Source organism: Cryptomeria japonica, chromosome 6 (genome assembly GCF_030272615.1).
Source record: "Cryptomeria japonica chromosome 6, Sugi_1.0, whole genome shotgun sequence".
Lineage (NCBI taxonomy): Eukaryota > Viridiplantae > Streptophyta > Pinopsida > Cupressales > Cupressaceae > Cryptomeria > Cryptomeria japonica.
The window spans coordinates 362,008,097-362,034,970 of record NC_081410.1 but is presented as its reverse complement, the minus strand read 5'-3'; the positions used below and the strand labels follow the sequence as shown (position 1 = coordinate 362,034,970).

The window sequence follows — 26,874 nt, the reverse complement described above, 5'->3', positions numbered from 1 at the left end:
ATATGAAATCAGATTCCTTTTAAGGACATCATGTCTAGGGTTTTAGTATGTGTGTAGCTGTAAGGGTTTTTGGTGGTTGATGAGTTCTTGTATGTGCGATCTTAACAGAGAAGATCAAGTCTGTGTGCTGTAACAGAGTGTGGATTTACTGAAGACTGAAGTAATGCTGAAATGCATTAGCAATGAGCTACCATGGATCTAATCAAGCAAACTATGCCATTTGCTAGATCATTCACTTGTTGCTTACTCACATCTTTGACAAGTTAGAAACCCTTAACCGGGTAGGCCCAGAAAAGCCTTTGTAAATCCTCTAACAAGGTGATTCGCATCTATGGATCTGAAATCCTCTCACAAGGTAGTCTTTAATCGGACTTATCTCCTAACAGAGATTGAGATTCCTAACAAGATCTGTTCTAGTAAAGAACATTGTATGACCTTAACTGGTCTGGTTACTATTCTGCAAATAGTTACTTGTGAGTTTCATCTCACCGTGGTTTTTCCCATTTGGGTTTCCACGTCAAAATCTCTTGTGTTATGGTGATTGTGCTTCTGTGGGTGAATGCCTTACTTGCTGTTTGGTTTGCATTTGTGTTAACCGGTTTGTTAGTTAAACTGTTATACCGGTTTACTGCTAGACTGATAAAGTGTTTGAGTTAAGTGTTTTTTGGTATACTAATTCACCCCCTCCCCCCGCCCCCCTCTTAGTATTCATCAATTGGTATCAGAGCCAACCTTTCTATAAGTCTAACCACTTGGAAAGAGATATGGGGGAATACACTGTGAGGGAACTTACTCATCGGCTCACTCAGACTAAGAAAGCCTATGATGAACTTAAAATCAAGTATAAGGCCTCTCAGACAAAAAGAAGAGAGCATGCTGAAAAACTGATGGAGCTAACTGAATACAATTCTTCTGATGAAGCGGACATGGAATCCCTAATTCAAGAAGTTGAAAAACTGAATGAGTCCAATGCCAACCTAAGAAGGGAACTTGGAGGACTAACAATCAGAATGTGTCAAGAGCTTGAGAACCGGAGGAAAGCTGAAGATCTGGTAAAAGACAAAGATCATGAGATCTCCAAGCTGAAGCAAGAGATCAGTGCACTTACCACTCATCTTCATGAAAATAAAATGGAAAAAGAAGAAATGCAAGGTGAACTACACATGATTGTTTCTGAGAATGCAACCTTAAAGTAATTCAATGCTGCTATTACCAAAGAACTTACTGAGTCAAAGGAAATACTTGTCAAATTCAATAAGAGCATTGTCAAGCTAGAATAGAAGCTTGAATCAGCTAAACCGGTAAAGAATACCAATGGACTTGGTTTCTCTGATTATGAGGAAGGTGAAACCTATGGAGCAAAAGATGGAGCATCAAAGAAGCAACCGGCACCAAAGGATAAAGGTAAGCAAAAGTTCAAACTTGTTTGCTTTAATTGTCTCAAGGAAGGACACACTGCTAATGTATGTAGAAGTAAGGCTTACAATAATTTTCCTTATTTTCTAAACGGTAAGCCTAAACCCAATAGATTCAATGGTAGTTGTTATGCATGCAACAAGTTTGGGCATAGAGCATTTGAATGCAGGTCTGTCATGCACAACATCGGAAGATATCCTCAAAGGAGTCAAGAGGTTTTTTCTGAACCCTCTAGGAACCGGAATCCAAACCGGTTTAATACCTATAATCATCAGTCAGGAAGCAGTGGCTATCAAGCGGCAACTGGATGGAGAGCAACCTGTTTGATCTGTCATGGTAGTGGTCACACTGCTGCAACATGCAGAAGGAAAAATGGAAACATGAACAATGGACCTTGGAGAGCATCTGGAATGATTTGCTATCATTGCAACAAACCGGGTCATACTGCAGGATTCTGCAGAACGAGAAAGAATATATCGGATGATATACCGGTCACTCCGGAAGGAAAGATTGATGTTGAAACTGTTCAAGCGGATATGAAGAAAACCTGGAAAAAGAAGCCAGAAGAAGTGATTCAAGAAGAACCGGTTTCTGCACCTAATGTGGAAGACACTGAACCGGCAAACTAAGCATCAGAAAAGCTTAGGGGGAGCAAACGGTGAAATGTTTCGAACCCCCGGTTTACACTGGTAAAAGACCTTAACCGGTATGTGATACCTGTCAACTGGTAGAAGACTGAAAACGGTAAAAGGCAAATTAGGGTTTACGCCCTAATAGTGGAGCATTTATTATGGTAGGTGAAGAACTTGTTTAAAAGGATTTTTCAAGTCATTTTTCACTTATCAGTTCTCAAGCGAAGAAGTTTTTAAGCACTAAGCGACGAAAAGCGATTTGGATTACGATTCGAAGAATTTTCAAAACCTTGAAGAATAATCAGAAGCTAATATCAATCTGTCGTCTAGAACACAATGCGGTATTTCAACAACCGAAGGAGTGTGTGGCGAAGTATAATTTGCAAGCCCTAAATTTTGATTTACGAAGGTATTTTTTTAAATTTCTCTATTTATCATGGCTTCCGCATCACACTCTAGCTCTAGTGCACCCGTTGATTCAGTAGACTTCATTCAATGGAAGGCAAAATACAATGCCCTATCTCAAATACCCGTTGGTGTTATAGTGGAGGAAGGCATTTTCGATTACATTGACTATAAAATTGAAGACTTAGGATCTCTTCTAATCCATTCTCAGTTAAGCTTATTCTGCAGAAAGGACAAGAAGATCAAACCGGAATTCAACGTCTTGGAAAAGAAGAAGCTTCACAATACAGTCTATTTCCTTGAAGAGTTTTCAGATGATGACATCCGCATCATTCTGAGCAAAGTGCACGGTGATAAAATGTACTTAGAGCGGACGCATGATATCACACCGAAAGCAATTCATGTCGTCACCGGTTTCTGTAACGTCGGTGAAGTGCCAACCCTAAGGAAGATCAGCAAGACGGAAATGACCAAGCTCACCAGTTCTGTGAGCGACCAACGGGGAATGACCATCAATCCTATCAAGGACGATCTGGTCAAATATGCCTGCATGGTAATGGGTTACCAGACATTTTATGCTAGCAAAATCAACTCTGTCTCTGCTGCAGCGGTCAATGTTACCTACAGGATGATCATGGAAGATGCATCATTTGATTTATGCACCTGTATACAAAGGCAACTTCTGGTGAACCTGAAGTCGATTAAACAGGACAATGCCTTGAGATTTAAGTTTGGACAACTATTGGTTGGATTGTTCTTCTACTTCCAAGGTTACTTCCTAGGAGTCGGAGATATTCAGTGATCTGTCAACCAACCGATTACAAAGAAAATCAAGGAAAGCCTTCAAGCGGTTGGAACTGGTTATCCAAAAGTTCTAAACAAATACTTTGATGAGTTTAGATGCAAAATGAGCCAAAGAGTGAGAATATCAGGTGCTATTGTCAAGAAATATGAAGATGACATCTGCTTCACCATCAAAGTTGATGAGTGCATAATGGAAGCGGTTGAGCCTAGACAGGAAGAAGTGGAACCCATGGGATATGAGGTAATGTATGACATGCTAGATGGGTATGCCTCTACCCTACTCGCCTCGCCCCTTGATCCAAAGGCAAAGAGAACTGGCGCCTATTTGGAAAGGGTTACACCGGTTGAAGAACCGTCAGTAAAGAAGGGAAAGGTAGTGCCTTCAGAATCGGCACCGGTTACCGCAGCAAGTCCCAAAGTGACCAAGCGGTCACGAGCAAAGAAGAAACCGGAAGTTGCACCCGCCAAAGTCTTTGAGAGGAAGCGGAAGACAAAAGACAACACACCGGACTCAGAGGACACTGTGTCTGAAGAACAACCTAAGAAGATTAGGCAAACGAGGAAAAAGACAAAGAATGAACCGGCAACATCTGCACCGGTAAATATTGATATTTCCTCCTACAAACCTTTGACACATTGTCAAAAAACTATTAAGAATATTAGAAGAAAAGTGCTTGGTGATTTGAAAGAGTGCTTTGATGATTTTAATGATGATGAAAAGGAAGAAGTTGAACAGGAAGTTATTAATTATTTATGTATTAATGACCAGTGGCCATCAGAAATTAAATCTGAGACACTTGATTCTTTATATAATTCTTTAGATAACAAATGGCACATTGCCATAAAGAAGGAATGGGAAATAAGAGAGGAAGTATTTGCACAATACTTTCTTGATGTGCCTAAATCAGAACTTTATGAAGTGGTGGAAAGATATAAGGGCCTTTTCTTCATGAGAAGAAGGAGACTCCTGTTGCTAGAAGGAAAAGTCCCGGAAGTGGTAAAAGATACCCACTCCCTTGCTCAATCCGCTCTAAAGTTGCACCAAGTGGCAGAAGCCAAAAGGAAAGCTGAGCAAGAACCGAAAATCAATCAACCAGATGAAGCGTATGACAATGAAGGAGTATCGGTCACTGATCAAATGGAACCCATTGATGTTGATGTCTTGAATGGTGAAGATGTTACTCCGGGTACACCAACTGAAGCGGCAGGACAGGAAAAACACGCAGAGGAAGAGAAGAAGCAACAAGAAGAAGGAAAGAAGAAACAGGCAGATGAAGAGGAAAAGAGAAAAGAAGAAGAAAAGAGGAAACAAGAAGAGGATTGGAGAAAAGAAGAGGAAAATAAGAGACAAGAGAAGGAAGCGGAAAAGAAACGGAAGGAAGAAGAAAAGAGACAAGAGGAAGAGAAGAAGAAGAAGGAAGTGGAGAAGGAAGAAGAAAAGAAACAGGCAGAGGAGAAGAGGGAGTAGGAAGAGGAGAAGAGAAAAGAAAAATAGAGGAAGAGGAGAAAAAGAAGGCAGAAGAAGACAAGCTAAGAGCGAAAGAGAAGGAGGAAGCGGCGCAGAGCACTCAAGTGGAGACTCCAAAGGCAGCCGGTAGTCAAGCCAAACCAGCTAACATTACCAGTCCTATTGATCTCCAATCTGCAAACGAATCGGAGCTGCTGAAGAGCATTAAGCTTGCTCAAGAATGCCTGGAGGTGATAAGGAGGAGGAAGGAGCAAGACATGATCCAAGCTGCGGTGGACACTCTTACCGGTTTGATACCCGATACCAACCTCCCTAGTATCGATTCCTCTCTGGCCCAACCGGAACTCTTATGCACAGTTGTGGAGGACCAGGTACAAAGCCTGGAAGAGGTTGCTGAAGCGAATGCTAAGGAGGAGCATCAAAAGGCTTTGAACACTGCCTTGGTGAAAAAGTTACATGAGCTCCGGTCCGATCTGCAGAAGGCACAGAAGGACATCAGAGATGCAATGGATGAGGGGAAATTACTGCTCAGTAAGATATGTCAACCCCATCTATTCTGTGATGATGTGCTTGCTCAGAAAGACAAACTGCAAACTAATTTGCAGACATTCATAAGCACCTTCAAGACGCCATATGATTCCTTTACCGCTTATGGGCAAACCGTTCACCGGTTTCAACTTCAGGCTGCAAGAATTGATTTGGAGATCAGCAACCGGACCAAGGATTTGTAGGAACTAAAACTGGTTCTACTACCAAGACTGCAAATACTTTAGAAATGTTATCTCAATCTGGATGCCTTGATGGTTACTCAAGAGATGAGTACCTTGGATGCCATGGAGGAACAGGTATCCTAGATGCAAACGGAGAGTGAGGTTGCTACCTCATTACTTGAGTCATGGTCCTTATCCATGAAGCAATTTATGCAAGACTTTAAATCTGTTTTTGACAAGTTTCACTCTTTATTGTCATAAACATTTATTCAGCTAATAGAAACAGGGATTATTCAGTTGTATTTTGTCATTGTTGGCAAAGGGGGAGAAGTATTCTGGTATTTAAAATTTTGATGCATACTATGTATACTCTCATGTTTATCTCTGTAGGAAGTAGTATACATTGTATTTTCTGCAAAGAGATAGTGTATATGCTTAGGGGGAGTATTTTTTATTATGGCATTTTTTTTTGTAAAACACTTAGATGTCAAAAAATTTCCTAAGTGTTGCCATCAATGCCAAAGGAGGAGATTGTTGGCATTTTTTATGATTATGTTGTGATTGTCATTGATGGACACACACTTGCTATGAGATCACTTTTTGAATGTATGAATTATGCTCAACCGATATTTGTTCCAAACCGGTATTATGTTGTAGTCTTTAGACTATCGGTGTTTTGCAGAAAGTGTTTACCGGTCTCAAGCGGCATGAAGACCTCAAGCGGTTCGAGGATCTCAAGCGGAACGGAGCAAAGGAAGTAAAAGCGGCAGTTATCATTTTCCCAGTCTTCATTTTTGTCAAACCGGTAATCTGTTTAATAGTTAAACTGGTATTACTCTGAGTTACCAACCGGTAATTAGTAAAGTTGTATAAACCGGTAATACTCTGTGATGAGTTACCAACCGGTATATTTTTGTGATGAGTTACCATCCACCGACACTTTGACAGTAATTTTGTGTCGTGTTACCAAATGTGTCTAGATACAATGAACCTAGGAACTTGCAATGTAATCCTATTGGACCGACATGAAATCAGATTCCTTTTAAGGACATCATATCTAGGGTTTTAGTATGTGTGTAGCTGTAAGGGTTTTTGGTGGTTGATGAGTTCTTGTATGTGCGATCTTAACAGAGAAGATCAAGTCTGTGTGTTGTAACAGAGTGTAGATTTATTGAACACTGAAGTAATGCTGAAATGCATTAGCAATGAGCTACCATGGATCTAATCAAGCAGACTGTGCCATTTGCTAGATCATTCACTTGTTGATTACTCACATCTTTGACAAGTCAGAAACCCTTAACCGGGTAGGCCCAGAAAAGCCTTTGTAAATCCTCTAACAAGGTGATTCACATCTGTTGATTTGAAATCCTCTCACAAGGTAGTCTTTAATCAGACTTATCTCCTAACAGAGATTGAGATTCCTAACAGGATCTGTTCTGGTTAAGAACATTGTATGACCTTAATCGGACTGACCTTAACCTGTCTGGTTACTATTCTGCAGATAGTTACTTGTGAGTTTCATCTCACCGTGGTTTTTCCCATTTGGGTTTCTACGTCAAAATCTCTTGTGTTATGGTGATTGTGCTTATGTGGATGAATGCCTTACTTGTTGTTTGGTTTGCATTTGTGTTAACCGGTTTGTTAGTTAAACTGTTATACCGGTTTACTGCTAGATTGATAAAGTGTTTGAGTTCAATATTTTTTGGTATACTAATTCACCCACACCGCCCCTCCCCCCTCTTAGTATTCATCATAGAGATGTGGCCAAATGAACCAGCTTGGGAGTTTGTTCCATTCCCACATTAACTAGTATTGTTGGTTCAATCAAGACTACTGACATTTTCTGATAGTGTTCAGGGAGAGTATCAAGTCTCTCATTCTTGAGCGCTCTAAGAGGTTTTCACCGACGGATACGTCCTTTCATTTCATTTTTGTATGATCTAATGCTACCATTAGATATTGTTTTTAATTCATTTAATTCAATTTTGCGACTGAAAGACTTGATACTCCCTTGAGTTGGAACTGTGTTATCGATTTCCTTGGTGGAAGAGACTATAGGTTCAATTGCGTTAAGGCATGCTGCAATGGAAGTATCATTGGGAAAAGTTTCAAGTTTTGTAAGCTCGGTTTGGTCCCAATCAATAAGTTTGGGATGTCTTAAGGGTAATGGATCATTGGGGTCCATAGAAGTGAAATTCCTGACAGTGGTATTATCATCAAAGGTAGGGATAGAGAGGTCAATGACATTTATCTCCTCAAAATTGTCTATAATGTTATGAATCTGATAGTCTTCGCTAGAGTCATTGTTAGAAGTTTGTGATTTGGATTCAAAAGGTCTTAGCCTCGAACTATGGCCCTCATGGAATGTGGGTGCATAGGTATGAATTACATCAATCTCAATATCTTCCCAGGACCAATCAAAAGGTGATGGTGAATCCCATTACCATTCATTTGAATCATATCCACTGTATTCTTGCAACCTTTGAATTTGCTCATATATGTCGGGAATGACTACTCTTGGTGCAATTGGTGGAGTAGTTTCCTTTGTTGTTTCTGATGTGATTACCTCTTCTATTGCGATTGATGAAACAACCTCCATTGGTACTTCTAATAGTATAACTTCTTCTAAGTTAATTGATGAAGCAACATCTTCTAAGGATGGGAGTATTGCCTCTCTTGTTGATGGTGAACTTGCGTTTACTTGCTCTATGAACCCTAGTCTGATATTTGCCTGAGAACTCCTGAAAGCGGGTAGGATTGGTTCCACCATACCTTCCTCTCTTTTTCCTATAGGTCTAGTTCCTTTCTATTCCATTTTTTGCATAATAAGAAAGCCCTTCCCATATTGTTCTATGGGTATTTGGATATCTTGTACTATTGTTCTAGTTTCTTCTTCATCTTTGTACAACCAGTTTAGAATGTACTTGTCTTCATCTTCTTCTGATAATGGTGTTGTTGCTCTGATAAAGGTGCCATTATAAATTGTTTGAGGTTTTGATACTTGTTGTCGTGATGCAGATGGTCTTCCATATGATTGGGGTTAGAGTGATAATTGTGCCAAAGCCAATGAGTGTTCAATAGAATACTCCCTTACCCTTTTGTCTTTCAATTTGTGTTTCTTCTCAAAATCAGCCAACATAGTTGCCATATGATTGTCCGTGTTAGAAGCACAGGATGTAGAAGTCTCTTGTGCATTTTCTTGATTAGGTGTACTTTCTTGATGTGACGTGCTTTCTTGATTTGAGGGAGTAGTCTCAAGAGCCTCCCTATTGTATGGGACAATAACATCTGTCACGGGATTGAGTGAGTTGCAATGTGGAAATGGATTTGGATCTCCTGGAGTAACAACCTCTTGCCCATTGCAAGAAAACTTCAAGCACTAGAGGTAAGTAGACGACACTTCTTACATCTCATGTATCCATGGCCTACCCAAAAGTATATTATATGACAAATTCAAGTCCAAGACCTGGCATATTGTGCTCTTTTGTATAGGTCCCACTTTGATAGGTAGTATCACCAATCCTTTCTAGGATCTTTCTGCATCATCGTAGGCTTTTTTGATGATCTTTCTCCTTGGGTCTACAACATCTTCTGAATATCCTAATGCTTTTACTAAGTTCAATGTACAGATATTTAGGACATCCCCTTCCATCTATCAAGACACATTTGACATGGTTTTTATGGATCATGACCTCAATGTGAAGAGGGAGATTATGCGGGTGATTTAAAGACAGGTCATCATCTTCTGAAAAGGATAAATAGTGAGGGGCGATTAGGTGCCCCACCATGGCTTGGAATTGTGTTGCATCAAGATTATTCGGTACCGTTGTTTCGACTAGGGCCTTCTCCAAAAACTCCTTGTGAGTAGGAGAGAGCTTTAGCAACTCTAATATAGATATTTTCATTAGTCCTTTGAAGTTGGTCTACAATATTGTATTGAGGAGTGGATGATGTTGATGGAGCGACTCCTTTTAAGGTTACCTTAGCCTAGCTTCTTGTGATTGCATTAGAGGATTCGTTTTCTCCTTTCCCTTTTACGATGATGACATTAACTTGTGACTCATACACTTCGAGGTTATTAATTATGTTATCATAAGCATGGGTATAATTCACACTCTTGCCTTTGTCATCTTTTGATGACTTGCCTTTTTCATAATTTGGTAGAGGGGAGCAAAATGTTGCATGTTGATCATTAGACTTGTGTCCATCCACCATTATGAGTCTACTATCTATCAAGTTTTGTATTACATGTTTTAACCTCACGAAATTGCCAGTCCTATCACTAGTACAAAAACAACAATATATGACTAAAAAAACTACCAAAAATTGCATATAAATGACTAAATTTGATCACGTGACCATTGGTAGTTTATTGTCAGTCATAAATCGTGCAACCAAATTTATGACTCAACTATTTGAGCCATTTATTGGTTGTTTTGATTGATCAATTTGGTCATCGATTTGGTCATCAATTTGGTCATTGATTTAGTCATTGATTTAGTCACTAATTTAGTCACTAATTTAGTCATTGATTGTTGTTATCTAGTCATTTATTTAGTCATGATAGTCACTAATTTAGTCATATATTTAATCATTGATTGTTGTTGACCAGTCATTTGTTTAGTCATTGATTTGGTCATTAATTTAGTCATTGATTTTTGGTAATTGGTTATTTATGTGTTGAGACATGGACCAACTAGGACTCGAACCTAAGACCTTCCATACGTTGTTGGAGTGCTCTACCACTGAGCTACTTGCCCCTCTTGGACTAGTCCATCATCGGTCTGGGTGTGGTTTATTTCCAACACCAACAACCCCCCTTAAGCCACACCTCTCATGTGCTTGGGGCTCCTAGCCTGAACCTGGCTCTAATACCATGTTGAGACATGGACCAGCTAAGACTCGAACCTAGGACCTTCCATATGCTACTGGAGTGCTCTACCACTAAGCTACTGGCCCCTCTTGGACCAATCCATCATTGGTCCAGGTGTGGCTTATTTCCAACACCAACAAATTGGTCATATATTTAGCCATATTAGGGCACGATGGAATCAAACTACCATCCTCCTACTTGTAAAGTAGGTGTTCTTCCATTGAGCTAGCACCCTTCAAAGAATAATTATACCATGTATCATATGTTATAAACAAACATTTCTACAAAATACAAAATCAAGTATTTGATGACAAAGAATCAATGTTTTTACTTAGATAGATTGCATATGCATCACGTGGCTTATACTTCATTTTTGGTGAAATCGTAGTATATATGTGACTGCATCTCCTATTAACCTATACTAGTTGTGCATTTACATCTCTTAGTGATGTATCCTATATATATCCACCTCTTTCTCTCATATGAGCAATCTCTAGTACATATTCTCATTGTATTGCACCCATCAAATAGAAAAGAATTATTATGTTAAATCGGTTCCTTTGTGCCTTTATTTAGGCCTTCTTGGTCTTGGGTGGCTATCTCCATAGCAAGTTCTTACAATATAAAACAGTAATAAAATATCCACACAATTGATAAAAAGATGGTATAATTGAAACACAAAAAAACTCAAAACAAAAAAGAGGAAAAAAAAAAAAAAAAAAAGAGGTAAAAAAAAAAAAAAAAGAGGTGTGGTAACAATTAAAATAGGAACCAGAAAGAATATAATAATACATACAACATCAACTGGTGAGCCAATACAAACTACAAAGAAGCTAGCCCCAAGTCCCGACAAGAAATGTGTAATAATATTATCAAAAAACTTTGGAAGCTTTAATAGAGTCTGCATGGATTAAATAACACTATGCACAATTTGTGAGAATTTAAATTAAAAAATTTGAAATCCAGAGATCCCAAAATTAAAATTAGCTTCCAACAATCAGCCTTGTACTTGTTTCACTTGATCATAACTTGCCAACTCAGTAGACATTAATTATGGCATTTTGTGCCACATTGGGCCCAAGTCCTATCCACAAAGCAGCCAAAGGTGTGCACCAAGGTCACGTTGGATATGTAGTCAATACACTATTTGCAACTGAAGATGGATATGTAGTAGACAAACACAGTCCCATCAAAATGACAATCATATGAAGCCCTTCTTTTCAGCTCAATAGTGATATTACAGTCATAACAAAAGTACATAAAGATCATCCAAGATCATTTAGAGGCACAAAAGCCCTTTGTTGCAGTCATGAACCCCTCTATGAAGTATATGTGGTTTTCCAGGCCCTTGGATAAGAATAGAACCAATAAAGATGGTAAGGACAACATAATAAGGATTAGATCCTTAAAGCATAGACGATATGGACGAGACTATAAGCCCTGAGGGAAGATATAGAAGCATTATATACAGTCCTGGTCAAAGCATAAAAGCCTTGTCATCTTCAACAAAAGTTACAGTCCATTATGAATGAGGACACATTTTAAGAATGAGAAAACATGCAAAACAGAAGAGCTATCAAGAACCTATGCCTAGAAAGCTATTTTAAGCTTTCACTAAATATCATTATTAAATATACATACCTCTATCATGCATCATCTAAATTCATCAATACTTCAAGGATAAATCATTAAGATTCATTGTTTAATCTAGAAGGTTATCTCAGTCAAAACAGTAAGCTACAACAATAAAGAAAAAAGTATAAAAGGACAGTTTTGACAGTAACCGAAAGGGTAAAAGAGTCATTGCAAGTGTTACAAATCAAGCCAGCCCATAGGAACAGTCATAAAAAGCTTCACAAAAGTGGCAAAAAGATAGTCAAGGTAATTAAAGACAATGATGTGCAATAATAGAAACTCTACAATGTTTGATAGTCTCATCAAATCTGGAATCTTAATCGTCTGGTTTGCCAATTTTTTTCCCCCAAAATTTTTTGTTGCTACGAATGCATGCATGCATATATCTATGTACGTATGTCATTTCATTGGGTATGACATGAGCATTGTTTTTTGCCACTCAAATCTATTAGGTAATCATATTTTGACAAGAAAATGTCAAAAACATAAAAAAAAAAATAATTGAAACCTTCAGATAAAAAAGACCATATGACTTCTATATACAGGCAATATTGTTAAATTTTTAGCTAAACCTGCATAAGAGATTATGGATCTAGCTAGAAATAAAGGAGAAACTTGCAGAAAGAAAACAGAGCAAAAACACATAACAGACACAAATCTTCATATAAATGAAATTCTTATATATTATTACAATGATTGCATGAAGTTAAATACAAAAGAACCACCGCATAAACTGAATTACGGTGAAAGAGGCGGAGAAAGAAAATTAACTGACTGTTTGCTTATAGTTAGCTTATGCCAAAAAGCATGCACCGTTTGTTGTCCAAAAATCACAGCAGGAACAAAATGAGAACAGTTTTAAAGTTGGGCTAACATAGCCTTAGTTGGAGTTAACATTACTCCAACACCCCCCCTTAATTCCAACTAAGGAGAAATAAACCTAATGAAAGGAAAGAGGAAAGAGGGAAAAACCCAGTGGGAACAAAACCCCCCCTCAAAATTTACACTAACTCTGCATGATACCTAATATGCTACAATGTCTTTCAACCAAAGATCTTGCAGAAAGTGCCTATTTGTTCCTCCACAAAGAAGAGAAAGAATGTCAATACAGAATGTAGCATAGTGAATGTTGTAGTAGGTTCCCCTGCAACAAATGATGCCTCTTCCTTTTGGAAGATAGAAACCTCGAGTTGTCAAACAGCTGAATTCCCACTCAAGTGAAATGTATGACGGAATCAAGATGAATGGATCTGAAAAATACTCATGTTTCTCCAATCCGATGCTAAACTGCGACTCTACCATACAAGATTCCATAACAACGACCACTGAAGTGTGAGATTTGTTCGGATGTGAATCAAGATGTGTCAAGATAGTAGCATGGAGTGGCTGAGAGGGAACAAGAGAATCCAAACCAAAAGAAGATGCAACTTGATGTGAGCTGACATCGGAGAGAAGACATGTGCCCTCAATATTGTCATCGTGATCAAAGAGAGATTCAACAAACAAATGATAAATGTTTGATAGGATGATATCTCGCTCATCAAGAGGACATGAATGAACCTACTAAAGAGAATCTAAAGTAACATTTGGAGAAGCCTAGATCCCTATCAAACTGGTAGTTGGAGGTGACTGAACAACTGCCAATACTGGAGGTGTGGAAAGAGGAGAAGCAAGAGGAGATGTCTCTATGTAATCAAGACAATCATGTCTCTTTTAATAAGCAATTTTCTCTTTAGTGCCATCATCATACATAGGATCATCATCATTATCAAGGGAGAGAAGCATGTCTTCATCTAGAAATGGAGGTTCATTGGGATCTCCATACATTTCCCATATAGTGGCCCAAAGAGTGCGAGGGCACTCAATGTGTGATAAAGCCCATGATATATAGTTCCCAACAATTAAACCAATTAGTCCTAAGACGTGATCATTTCTACTTTCCCATGCAGATTTCTGCCAACAATTACTTAGTTTGGGAATAAGTCCATATTAATGAGGCAAAAGATGAATCTAGCGACAATGCTTTAGAATTCCATTATGCCAGGACTTGTAATTTCCTTCTTCCAAAAATATGACAGATGGATGATATCTAATTCCCATTTTAGACTAGACTACCCCTTTTGGAACTTTATTTCAGTTCATTTTTTATACAAAAATACCAATAGATTCCCCCAAAGCAATGAGAATTCCATTCTAAAACAGCTCAGAATTTCAATACCTACGAAAAAAAAAGTTTTGCTCCTTTCTTCTAGCTCTCAGGCTCTGATATCATGTTAAATTTTCAGCTAAACCTGCATAAGAGATTATGGATCTAGCTAGAAATAAAAGAGAAACTTGCAGAAAGAAAACAGAGCAAAAACACATAACAGACACAAATCTTCATATAAATGAAATTCTTATATATTATTACAATGATTGCATGAAGTTAAATACAAAAGAACCACCGCATAAACTGAATTACGGTGAAGGAGGTGGAGAAAGAAAATTAACTGATTGTTTGCTTATAGTTAGCTTATGCCAAAAAGCATGCACCGTCTGTTGTCCAAAACTCACGACAAGAACAGAATGAGAATAGTTTGAAAGTTGGGCTACCACAGCTGCTAACACAACCTTAGTTGGAGTTAACATTACTCCAACAAATATAAGATAGCTTCTAGAACATACCAATATAATGCCTTCTTTTGCAAGTTGTTCTAATACTACACGATAAAAGCTTCTTCCACCAACAGGCAACTCATCAATCTGTAAAGCAAGACAAGATTCAACACATTAGCATCTATATGTTCTTAGAATGGTGATGTACATCATTCAACAGATATTTTTTTCAATAAACTATTAGGATTTGGAATGAGGCATCTACCTTCCAATTCGTGTGTGAAAAAGTCTTCCGTCTTCACAATGAAGCACCAACCCACAACAATCTGGTTTTGAGTGGGTAACTCAAATAGGTTCTACTTCAAATGGTCCAGCATGGAACTTCTATCTCATGTAGAAGACAGTCAATCTAGTCTTGGCTTCAATATTGTAATCTTTCGATCGCTTGTTTATAAGCTATTGATCATGAACAATACATGTGAAAATCTACTAAGCTTATATTTTACAGCTATGATAAAAGATTTAACGAAATTACTGCCTATTTCTTTCACATGCTTGGCTGGTTAAAGCATGTTTGTAAATCATAGTCACAAGGACTATTTATACTTACTGAATCATAATCTTAGTATGAGATAATAAGAATCTTCTTTATTATTTCACCATTTACAACATAATCATACAAACAAAATGAAATCAGTTAAATGTACCAAAAATAGAATGATATTAGAGCATGCATGACAACCTGCATAAGACCATTATGAAGCATGCATTAAGTTATATGCCAGTCTTAACACAAGAACACAAAGGGTAAGAAAAATAATAATTATAGTTACATTGTCTCCAAAAGACCAGTAGTAGTAAGTAGGAAAATCAGTGAGGATGTAAAAGCACCATCAAAGAGATAAATTCCCTGTTAAAGATATTGCAACCCTAAGAGAAGGTATAAATTCCCTATTAAAGAGGGAAAAAGAAGCCCTATATGCAGTTTTGAATCAGAGAAAAAGGTTGAATGTGTTAGCGACTTAGCGCATAACTTCTGTTTGCTCCATAATTTACGGTGAGACCACAGTTTGCACTAGAATCAAACAGACGTTGCATGTTTTGCATTTAAGCTAACAACGGAGAACTACGAGTTTAACTCACTCTGCCTATTTCGTTCATTCCAACGATTTCTACATGATTAAGGTTCATGCATTGGTTCATAATTTGTATAAAATCATGCTTTGGCATAATGTAATCAGTTTAATGAATTAATACAATGGTTGATGAGTTCTTTGTTCTGATTTTCTCTGCAAGTTTTGCTTTTATTTTCTAGCTAGATCTTTTCTCTATTTTGCAGGATTAGCTGCAAAATTTTACATGGTATCAGAGCAAGGTTGCTAGGAAGAAGAAGCTAAACACGATTATTTGCAGGCAGATTTCTGAAGATTACCATCACCATGGAAGTTGACGTAGACCTCTGTTTTTAGATGCATGCATATTCTGCCCCTAATTTTTGCATGCTCCTTGTTTTTTTTCCTATATTGATTCTTCAAAACTTGTACGTGCTTTGCAAGCACTACATGACAAAGATCTGGAAAATTTGGGGCTTTGTAAAAAAAAAAATTGAACTTTTAGAAAGTTTATATGGGGGTTTTGCTTAATTTTTTAGTATAGGTTTCTTTCAATAAGTTTCCTGAATAAATAGAAGATTAAAGTTGCTATGCACTCTTCCTCCAATTGACAGCCAAAAATGTTCTTTTGTTCTAAATTCCTGTCTATATGAGATTCCAATTTTGCAACTTTGTTTGCGCCCAGAGATTTTTTCTAGCAGGGTTCCTAACTATATGAGATTCCAGAGTCGCATCCCCGAGTGCTTCCACAGTTTCTTTCCAGTGGGACATTATTGAGCAATGGATATACAATGGCATCATCCCAACTGGAGGTCATCTTTGCAGTTCTTCAACTTGGAGCACATTTTTGCAAATTCATATCTTCCTGTCTTCAGATGATCAATTTCTGTATTCAGAGATCATGTACCTATCTGTTCATCCATTTGAGTAAAATGCGGAATATGTACAACTGCTTTTTCACAGTATCCTAGAGGTACTCATGTAGTGGTTTCTACAACTTTGATACAATCATGTTGCAGTGTGGATTCATTTGTAGTTTTTCATCGACTGTTGCAGCTTTCTTTTATTGTTTCAATAAATGGTTAGGAGTTTTTCTCAATTGGATTTTCTCCTATCTTCTTTGTAATTGGGTTCCTAATCAAGCATTATTGTCAGGACCCATATCTCTCATATCTCCCCTTAGTTAGACTTAAGGGGGGTGTTAGCGCATAACTTCTGTTTGCCCCATAATTTACGGTGAGACCACAGTTTGCACCAGAATCAAACAAACGTTGCATGTTTTGCATTTAAGCTAACGACGGAGAACTACGAGTTTAACTCACTCTGCCTATTCTGTTCATTTCAACGATTTCTGCATGATTAAGGTTCATGCATTGGTTCATGATTTGTATAAAATCATGTTTTGGCATAATGTAATCAGTTTAATGAATTAATACAATGGTTGATGATTTCTTTGTTCTGATTTTCTCTACAAGTTTTGCTTTTATTTTCCAGCTAGATCTTTTCCCTATTTTGCAGGATCAGCTGCAAAATTTTACAGAATGAAGAAATTAGAAGAAAAGAAGATGAATTCAGAGCGATAATTAAAGAAGGAAAACAAATCTTTAGGCCAAAAGTCCAATAAGTAGTATGGTGAAAATCCCAACTAGAATGGGTCTTTTGGCATCAAACAAATATTGGTTTGGAGACAAGTTTGCATCTTTAAACACACTCCACAGTTTTTTGAGCTGTGTCTGCCAGTCGTGTGTACCAACGAAAATTAGGAAACATGCAAGTTCATTGAAACAATGGAAATACATTAGAGTGTAGGAATAATATCAAAATAAAGAGACAAAAGGAATTGGAAGACTTTAAATCATGCTCACAAAGAGAAAAATCCATATAGCAATTGAAGTTTGTTGTCACAGGAGAACTTCAACCAAATACAGTATTAGAAAGCCTACAAAAGATAACAGTTATGTTTTTCAGCATGCAAAAGAAAAAATAATGACATTTTTACTTGCTACAAAAGATATTCATTATGATTGTTTTGAAAATAATAAATATGACAATAATATGATGTTGAAACTCTAACTATAACCCTCTAGTGACACCATGCACTATAGGTGAATATTTATGGACATGCGTTCTTTGGCATTGAGGAGCTTGAATCATGAGTTTTCTTTCCAAACACTATGCCTTAGTCATCCATGTTGTCATTTCAATCAAATTTATCAAAAATTCAGGGAAACGGTACCTAATACTATTATCTTGTCATCCAATATATATGACAGTATGTGTGTGAATCTACAAGAGGACATTGAATATATAAGGGTAAAGACAAAGGGACAATGAATATATAAGGGTAATGCTACAAGGCTTGCAATGACATAGATATAAGTGGATAGGGATCAAATGAAAGGAACAAAGAGGCTCTAGATAGATAAGAAATAGAGGATTGTGCAAGTGTTGTCACAAGGTATGGTTTTGAATTAGTTTCAAACCCTACCATGCATAATTCCTCTATAGTTTTCAAAAATTCCTCTTATGAGAACATTGCTATTATGCTTTGTGCTTGAGATTCTGAGTTTTCTCTTTGAAGTTTCATGGTTAAATGCCTAATGGTTTGAGGGGTTGTAATTTGCACCTAGGAATCTCAGAAGCAGTGTGAAGACGATCAACCCAAGTCACTAATAGACAGTGGCAACTTCAAGAGATCACACAGCATATCAAAGCCAAGGACAATCATTCATGATTGTTACCAATATGACTAGTCACGGGGTTACTACAGTTGAAGGGAGACTTTGATCAGACTCATAGAGCTTTGAAATAGTTCTGAGATAGATGTGTAAAACAGTGATCTCTTAATATAGAAGCTCCATCTTTCAAAGATACCACAAGACTTAATACAACATTAATGATCCATTCACAGTCCAAGGCAGTAACGACTATATGATGTCTGAGATAAGCAATAAGAAGTTTCAGATTTAAGAGAATCACTGACATAGAAGTCCTAAGATAAGAAGAGTTATTTTTATGTGGGGTTAATAGACAGATTTTACTATCATAGAACAGTAAAAAGGGTTTTGCATAAAAGCATAGTTCATAAAAGACATAAGACTATCATGATAGTTATGAACAAAGGCCTTTTAAAGTTTTTGCAGTCATAATAATCATCAATGATAATGATCATACAAGACTATAGTGTCCAAAGGGAGATTTACGAGGTCTTACATAAGATTAAGGAATCAACATCATTAGAAACAGTCATCACAATCATGGATTGACTGTCAAAACATCATTGACAGTAAACACTTAGAAACACAGTAAATTCAGTAAGCAGTCTTAGTCAAAGACCAAAAAAACGGTATCATTGATAGAGCACTGTCATTGTAGCAGAGACTCTTATAAATAATAGAAAATGGAGGTCTAAAAGACTTTTGTTTATCTTCAGGGCATAGAGATTCAAAGACAGAGCAACATACAAGAATAAAGAGTTACAGTCCTGCGACAAACAGAGACATAGCAAAGAAAACATAAGGATCATCTACTGTTATAGTTGTGTATAGATGTCACAGTCCTCATTAAGGAAGACTCATATCTTGATGAAATGAGTTAGAATATTTCAAAGTATAAAGACAGTGAGCACCTATGTTCAGGGATGAAAGGAAAAAGACCTCTCAAAGGTTATAATCACAGTCTTTCAAAGAGACCCTTGCATAATCACAGTCCCAACCTGCAAGAGACGGTCAACATACTGACATAAGCCATAAAGGCAATATCATGATATGAAGATCAGTAAAAGACTTTTGTAATCACACTCCCAGCTATTAAACAAGAAATTATAGTGGAATAGCAAAAAGACATGAACAAAGATAGGTTGTTGCAGTCAATACACAGTGAGGACGGGGATTCCATGAACTACACTATTACATACAAATGGCAAAGAGATCTCAGTCATATTACCCTAAGCTCTGAGACAGAAAATGCAGGATGATGCATTCACTGTAACTATAGGAGAGAAGATAGTTAAGGACATAGCCATGATAACCTGTGGTAATGCCAAGCCAAAGGAACTTTTAACAGAACCAACATCAGTGGGCAGAAGAAGCAGTCATGGGAGTTTGAAGAATGTTAATAAGGTATATGATAGGGATAAAGATTCAATGACAACAAGTATTTAATAAAGAAGCAACGGTTATTGTACAGAGATAGGTGAATAGCATCATTAATAGATTACTTGCTTGTAGCACTCAAACAGGAGGGTCAAAGCAGCCATTTCAAAGGTTCAAGACAGTCATGTCAACTAACTTTATAACAGTGCTATCCTATATTCTGTATAAGAAATAGACATATTGTGGGCAGTTAAGGTCAGAGCTTGTTTCAGTTGTGAAGAGTTTCAAAGCATGGTATGCCTAACATTTGGGAAAGGAGGACAATTATAGAAGGCACTAACTGCAATTTTAACTTCAATGGAAAAACAAAAAAAGCGCAAGTATGAGAATTAGTGACAAGATTCAGGCCTTGGACACAAGGGTTACTTCAAGAGAGTGAAAGGTGGAGTTTATCATACACTGCAGTTGTGACCTTGAAAATAAGGAGTTCTAATGCAGTTTCTAGTGGTTATAGTGCAGTTAATGACCCCACATGGGTCGGTCATCACTTGAGACCTATTTTGGAGCAGTTAGCTTTTAGTTTGCAGCAGTTTAAGGCTCCCTTTTTCAAGGAGTTTTCCTGAAATTCGACCCCAATAACCTTGTAACAAGAGCAGTGCCAGGTAAGGTGCTTTTATGACAGTCACAACAATAAGGAGTATTGTTATATGCACTCAAATCATTGGCATAAAGACACAGTGAACATTCATGGACAATCATTAATGCATCTAAAAAGGTGTAATAAAGTTTGCAAACCTGCTAATAGGGTAGTGAAAGGCACGAAGCAAGTCAAAAGATCATTTGCAGGCAGTCTCTTCATGATTACAGTACAAATGCAGCTCATAGAGTCACAAATGAATAGCACAAGAAGCAACCTTCTAATTGATCAAGACAGACATATAATGTAGAGGCAACCTTAACGAGCCTAGACATATTCTGAAGAGCATATACAACAAAGACAGACCCACACTTTGGAGCAGACCAAAGGACAATGACAGTCATCAAAACACAGTCAAGAAAGAAGGAAAAATCTAAGACAACACTAAAAGGACATGAATATATGTTCTAAGTAGTAAATTAAAAAAACAAAAACAAACAATAACTTGATTAAAAAGAAACTTAACCTAAGAACAAACTACTCTAATACAAATAAAAGATAAACAACAACTATTATGGAGGGCAGTAAGCTATAAATTAGTTTAACACATGAATTACAAAGAGAGTTTTGTATGATATGATTAGAAGGAAACGACTATAAGCCAAAGTGCAGGCCAATGATTTTTCTATCCACATCAATTCATTCCTACATGGTTCAATTTTAATTTCTTTTCGAGGCACACGAGAGAACCAACTTTTGGTTGATATCTTAAGGAACACTCCTTGGGAATCTTAATACTAGTTTCCTGGAATACTATACTCTTGAATGAATTTTAATTTATTTTTCAAATTAAACAAAGGTGGATTTGACTGTGGGAGAGGCATATTTGATGATATTATAGTCTATTTTGGATGTTTGGCTCTGATTAAAAAGATGAACAAAACCTAAAAATTGGTTCTCCTAGAAAGAATTCATATTGAATTTTACAAGCAGTCATGGAGAATGACTGTTTGCCGCCTCTCGGATGCTGATGATTGAATGGATTGAAGACGGGTTTTCTTGCTATAGTGATATTCTCAATCTTTTCTCCACCAACTTCTTTTTTCTATATTAACCTAACTTTTTGGATGAAAATTTCTCCGAGTGTTAGGTAGAAATAATTAGACCAAGATGTCAAACTTTGCCAAGAATTTTTCAAACTTGACATCGAAAAGCACAATATACATCTGCAATTTGAGAAAGTTGGAATTTGAAAATTGGCCATATACCCATATGGGTTACACAAACCAAATTATTAGGGCTTGTTGGGTTTTTTCGTAGATTGATGACTGATCCAAGTCTACTTCCATGAACACACTATTATTAAATGCCTTATGTGGGTGAATCCATTTTAGTGATGCTATTATTCAAGTATGCAAGGAGACTTGTCTTTCAATCTATATGTTTCATAAGCTTCTTTATATATCAGTCAAACATTTTTTATTTGTTTAGAATGATTCATTTGAAATTACAGTAAGTTTTTCAATAGGAATCATCTATTAGTGTGATTTTCAGAAAAACCACTTAAGCATGTCAAGATTAGAGTGTGTTGTTTACGCCAAACCTCTTCCTACCCCATATGAATCTTCTATGTAGATACCTCCATGCTAGATTGATGATTGATCTGAACATGAAGCAAACCTGTCATTTCAATCCATATGCTTCATACAGCTCCCTCACACCCTATATTAAGACTTCCATATAAGTGTTTTCATGCTAGATAGATAACAGATCTAAGCATGCAATAAACCTGCTGACATAATGACAATCCATATGATTCATGTTGATCAGGCTTAAACAGTTTGCTCTAAGCTGATTTGTTTAGGTGGTTCATCCGAAATTACACTAATAAGACCCACCTATTATTGTGATTTAAGATGTGCCACCTAAACTAGTGTAATTTCAGAGGCACCTAAACAAGTCAAAGCTTAATGTATTATTTGAACAATACCTATTCGCACCCATATCAATCTTCCACATAAATAACTCCATTCTAAATTGATGGTTGATCCAAGCATGAAACAAGCCTGTACTTTTAATTCATATGCTTCATATGCCTTGACCCATGCAGTGAAACGCGCATTTCAATCCATATGCTCCATGTGCCTCCCTCCCACCTAAAGTCTCCCATGTCCGTGCCTAAAATATAGATTGATTATTGAACCAAGCCTGCAATGAACCTTAGGATACACAGTTCACTTTAACTTAAAACATGCTAGTTTAGGGTGAAAGAAGTTTAGTGGCTCCGCAAGAGGTTTTAACAATTGCACATACCTGTCAACCTCAAAGTTTGGAGGCCCATGATGTATTTCTCACTAGTTAGTCTCCATTGTTCAACTTGCTCCTCATTAAATATTTTCTAGCCAGACTTTACATTTAAAACTTGTGGTACTTGGGAAGCTTTTGAGTGTTTTTATAAAGAAATTGCCATTATTTTCCACTCACTCATATGCTGATGTTGATGTTGATTTCCTCATAGCTTGATTCCTAGGTCTTAGTGCTTTAGTTTCTTTTCATAGAGGTGATATGTATCACTATAATCTCTGTCAGCATGAACTATTTTCCATCCATGTGGAATAAATTTAGAAGAATCGAGAATACAGCCATCATCAATATTTTCCATCAGCCATATTTTCCAAATGACTTGACTATTTGATCTATCCTAAGAGCTATGTTATGCCCTAATTTAATTATTAACTAATCTAATCTGGCTCACTCTCATGTTACTCTTCTTATTATTCTGGAACACCCATTTCTATCTACATGGTTATTGATATATTCCACTAAAAGAACAGCCCTTGTAATCTGTTGAAACTGTAAAAACTATACTAGCCAAAGTTCTGTCAACAATCCCTTTAAAATAAACTGATCATGGTTCACTATGTTTCACAAAATCTACAGAAATATATATGACATTTCCCTATATTAACTACAAAATATAGAAATAAATAGCAAGAATTTCTGATACGATTAAAGGAATCAAATGTGATTTTCCTATATGAACTTGAGAGAATTAAAGTAAATCCAATCAAATGTGTACCATATTTCGACGACCTCAATAGCAATTCAGAGTAAAATCAGTTCCCTCCAAAACTTTTTAACATTGATTATGAGAATAATTGTTCTGTTGAAATAGCTGACTATCAGAATAGCAAGGCTATGGAATCACATTAATTTCTAAAAGCTATAGGAAGCTACAATTAGAGACCCAATTTTGAACTCTTTAATGGAATATAAATGAGAAGTTTTGGATTCATTTGGATTAAAATGTCACAAAATTTTGGTTGGATCAAAAGATTTCTTGTATGATAAAGTGACAAGACTTTTGAACCTGGTACGATATGTCATTATTTGACATGAAGCAACATCAATATAGATTTAAAAAATATGGGCAAGCAGTCTTTAGTATGAGGAAGTAAATTGTTGATTTACATAGGTATAGCATACAATTTCAAATTATAAGTTATACATGGAAAACCCTATGCCTATTTTTTACACAATGGAAAAAAAATTCAAATCTGTAAAATATAATGTTTTTAAAATTCAAATCTGTAAAATATAGTGTTTTTTTATTGGATTTTTTGTGGTTTAACAACAATGAAAAGATAGATCATGAAGATTGAAATCTTAAAAAATTTGCAAAAATCTATTATATTTTGTGAATTTTAAGAACTTTACAGATTTATGGAGTATATCCAAAAACAAGTCTTAATAACATACCATTAAATGGAATAACAGGATTATTGATATCTCTTCCAGATAATAGTACGCAGAAGTTTTGACATGGGTGAACTTAAAATAATAAAAATTGATTAGGAAAAAGGAGCCATCAGTCACACGAGTCATACTGGACGATGACATCAAAATTACATCAAGAAATTTGGGTGGAAACTATTTTGGTTCTTATATTTGTTTTATGCTTGCTACTGTTTTTGTTAATAGTTGTCTACACCCTAGGTCTTTGTTCATTGCATTTATTCTTCATTTTCATTGTGTCGAGTAATGAAATATTCATTTTTATGAATATAAAAAAATAGTCACACAATATCAATGTCAATTCCATCAATTTCAATCCTACATTATGTAAAGAGGGTTAGTTGAAATGGGTATTTCTCTATATATTAAATATAATTTCTTATAAATTTTTATATATAACACTTTCTTAAAATTAGATAAAATTTATTTTTATTAAATATTGCAATTATAAGTTCGTTTAAAAATATATTAAATATTAAATATTCATTTGATTTGATAGAGGAGGTTCTTCAAATCACAGCCATGATACAGCGAAATAAGTTGTGAGTAAAATTAAAGAATCTTTGATAGTAAGCTTGGTACAGTTGTTAAGGGCAAAGAATGCATCATCAAAAAGTCACAAAAGGCTCAGTGAAGGTGTATACACAGATTTTAAAGGAAAAAGACAAAAAGACTTGTCACGGTCATAAATGACAAAGATCTTCAGCAAAATATAGTCATTTGGCAGTTAAGGCTCCTTGAAGTTCTCCTACACCTTCAAAAAACTAAGCAAACTTCAAGATCAATGCAACTCCGTACGATCATGCAAACAAATTGATATTAAATAGTTAATCAGTTCAAAGAGAGAGTTTTAAAGGCAAACATGACTGCTGATAACACATATAGTTGTCTATCTATCTATTTATACATATCATTGATGCTGAGGAATGTCATGGAATGGGAAGGGCTTTTGTGAAATATTAGGTTTATTTTAAGGCTACTACCCATGTCATTGTTTAAGGGTATGTACAGAGTGGAGCCTAAAAGCTTCAAAAATTAGATGAATTCCTAAATAACACACCTACAAGTCTCGATGTAAGAAAAGACGTCTATCAAATATTATGCTCAATTTATAAATACACGCCTCCATTGAAGGAGGCACTTTGCAATGAAAGTTATGAATTTAAGAAAACTCTTAAGAGTGTAGACCACGCATGAGACATTGTGATTTGTTTTCCACCAAATTGTATGATCTATCATCTTTCGTGTGTGTTTTTTTTTTAAGCCACTTAGGTAGTTTCTCGTTGGGAAACAAGTCACCATCAACATATGAATTCAATATCACATTTTTTATGCTTTGCTGAATGTTGTGACTGTAAGGGTGACTGGAGTGATATTTATAGTGTGACTGTAAGGGTGACTGGAGTGATATTTATAGTGTGATGATTCTTATATATTCCATTCAATTTTCTCAGCGAGCACGAATTTACATGGAGTGAGCATTTTCTAAAAAAAAATCATCCATCAACATTTGAAGAACAATGAAAATGTTTTATTAGAATGAGGTTTGAGCGGTTTTAGAAAATGTTCAGAAGGCATTACCACTATCTCCTCGTAATGAGTTGGAAAATGCAAATTTTCCACTATACCTCAAGCAGAAACCCGTACCCCAAGTGGGATATTCTACAAGAAGACTAAAGAAGTGCGGGGTTATTGCTCTGATTTAGACTATCCCAAATTAGTCTTGAAGAATACTGGATTTAGATATTGTCACTCTGATTCTGACAATGGTACACACTTAAAGAGAAGATCTAAAGTTTCAAAAATTGTAGATTTTCTATTCAATACCAAATTAGTTTCTCCAGAGCAGAGGAGACTCTAGATCAAGCTTGACTCGTTGTTTTCAACAAACTTAAAAGATGAAATATTTATGGTTGCAGTTTTGCTCACCGCGAGTAAGACCAAAGTTATAATCACTCGTAGTGCTGCAATACTTCAAGGATTTAAGGCCACGGTGAATGAAGGAAAAGAAGGGAAAGCTTTCATTCGAAGATCCCCAAGCTTCAACACGAAGGGATGCCCTCACAGTGGGATCAAATGAAAAAAAACTTACAAATTAGTAGTGCAATGGGTACGCCAAACCCTACTGAAGTAAAAAAATAAAATAAAATAAAAGAACTAACTAAAAAACACAAACAGGGTAAGCTGCATGTACGGAAGATGTGGAAGCAAATCCCAAAACCAGGGGCAGAGAATAAATACCCGCACTTTGATCGATTTTACAATGTCATATCTAGGGGCAAAGGCAAGCATAGTGGTTGGAGACACGGGTAGACATGCGTGATCCCTTTCCTCTGAATAAGCTGCTGCCATAATCAGATCATGGAGATTCTCCTTCCTAAGCGAGAGAAAAACGTTTTTCAGTAGAGAGTCGTGTAAAATAATTAGTAGATGAATAATTAGTTACCCTCCATTCCTCTGCCCTTGCCGCCTAAACTGAAAACTGCATGTTCTTTTGCCTTTATTTTTAATTTAAGATGATTAAAATAATTTTAATTTTTAATTTATGATAATTAAAATAATAATTTAAATGTTTAAGACAATATGAATTTTGTATTTAAAAAATTTCTTAAACTACCCTCTTATGTAGTAGTGTGATCTCTAGTGTGATTAATGGCTTATGAAATCTCAAAGTTGTCAAATATATATGAAGTAAGGA

The 26,874-nt window shown here is 36.3% G+C and overlaps 1 long non-coding RNA gene across 1 annotated transcript; it reads right to left on the bottom strand.

Annotated features, from left to right (window-relative positions):
- Nucleotides 1-14,298: 14,298 nt before the first annotated feature.
- Nucleotides 14,299-26,646, bottom strand: LOC131072466 (uncharacterized). Its single transcript, XR_009112692.2, has 3 exons — nucleotides 26,418-26,646; nucleotides 14,804-14,994; nucleotides 14,299-14,685 (listed from the first exon to the last, which is right to left on the bottom strand). It is a non-coding gene; the product is annotated as an uncharacterized LOC131072466 (long non-coding RNA).
- Nucleotides 26,647-26,874: the final 228 nt, after the last annotated feature.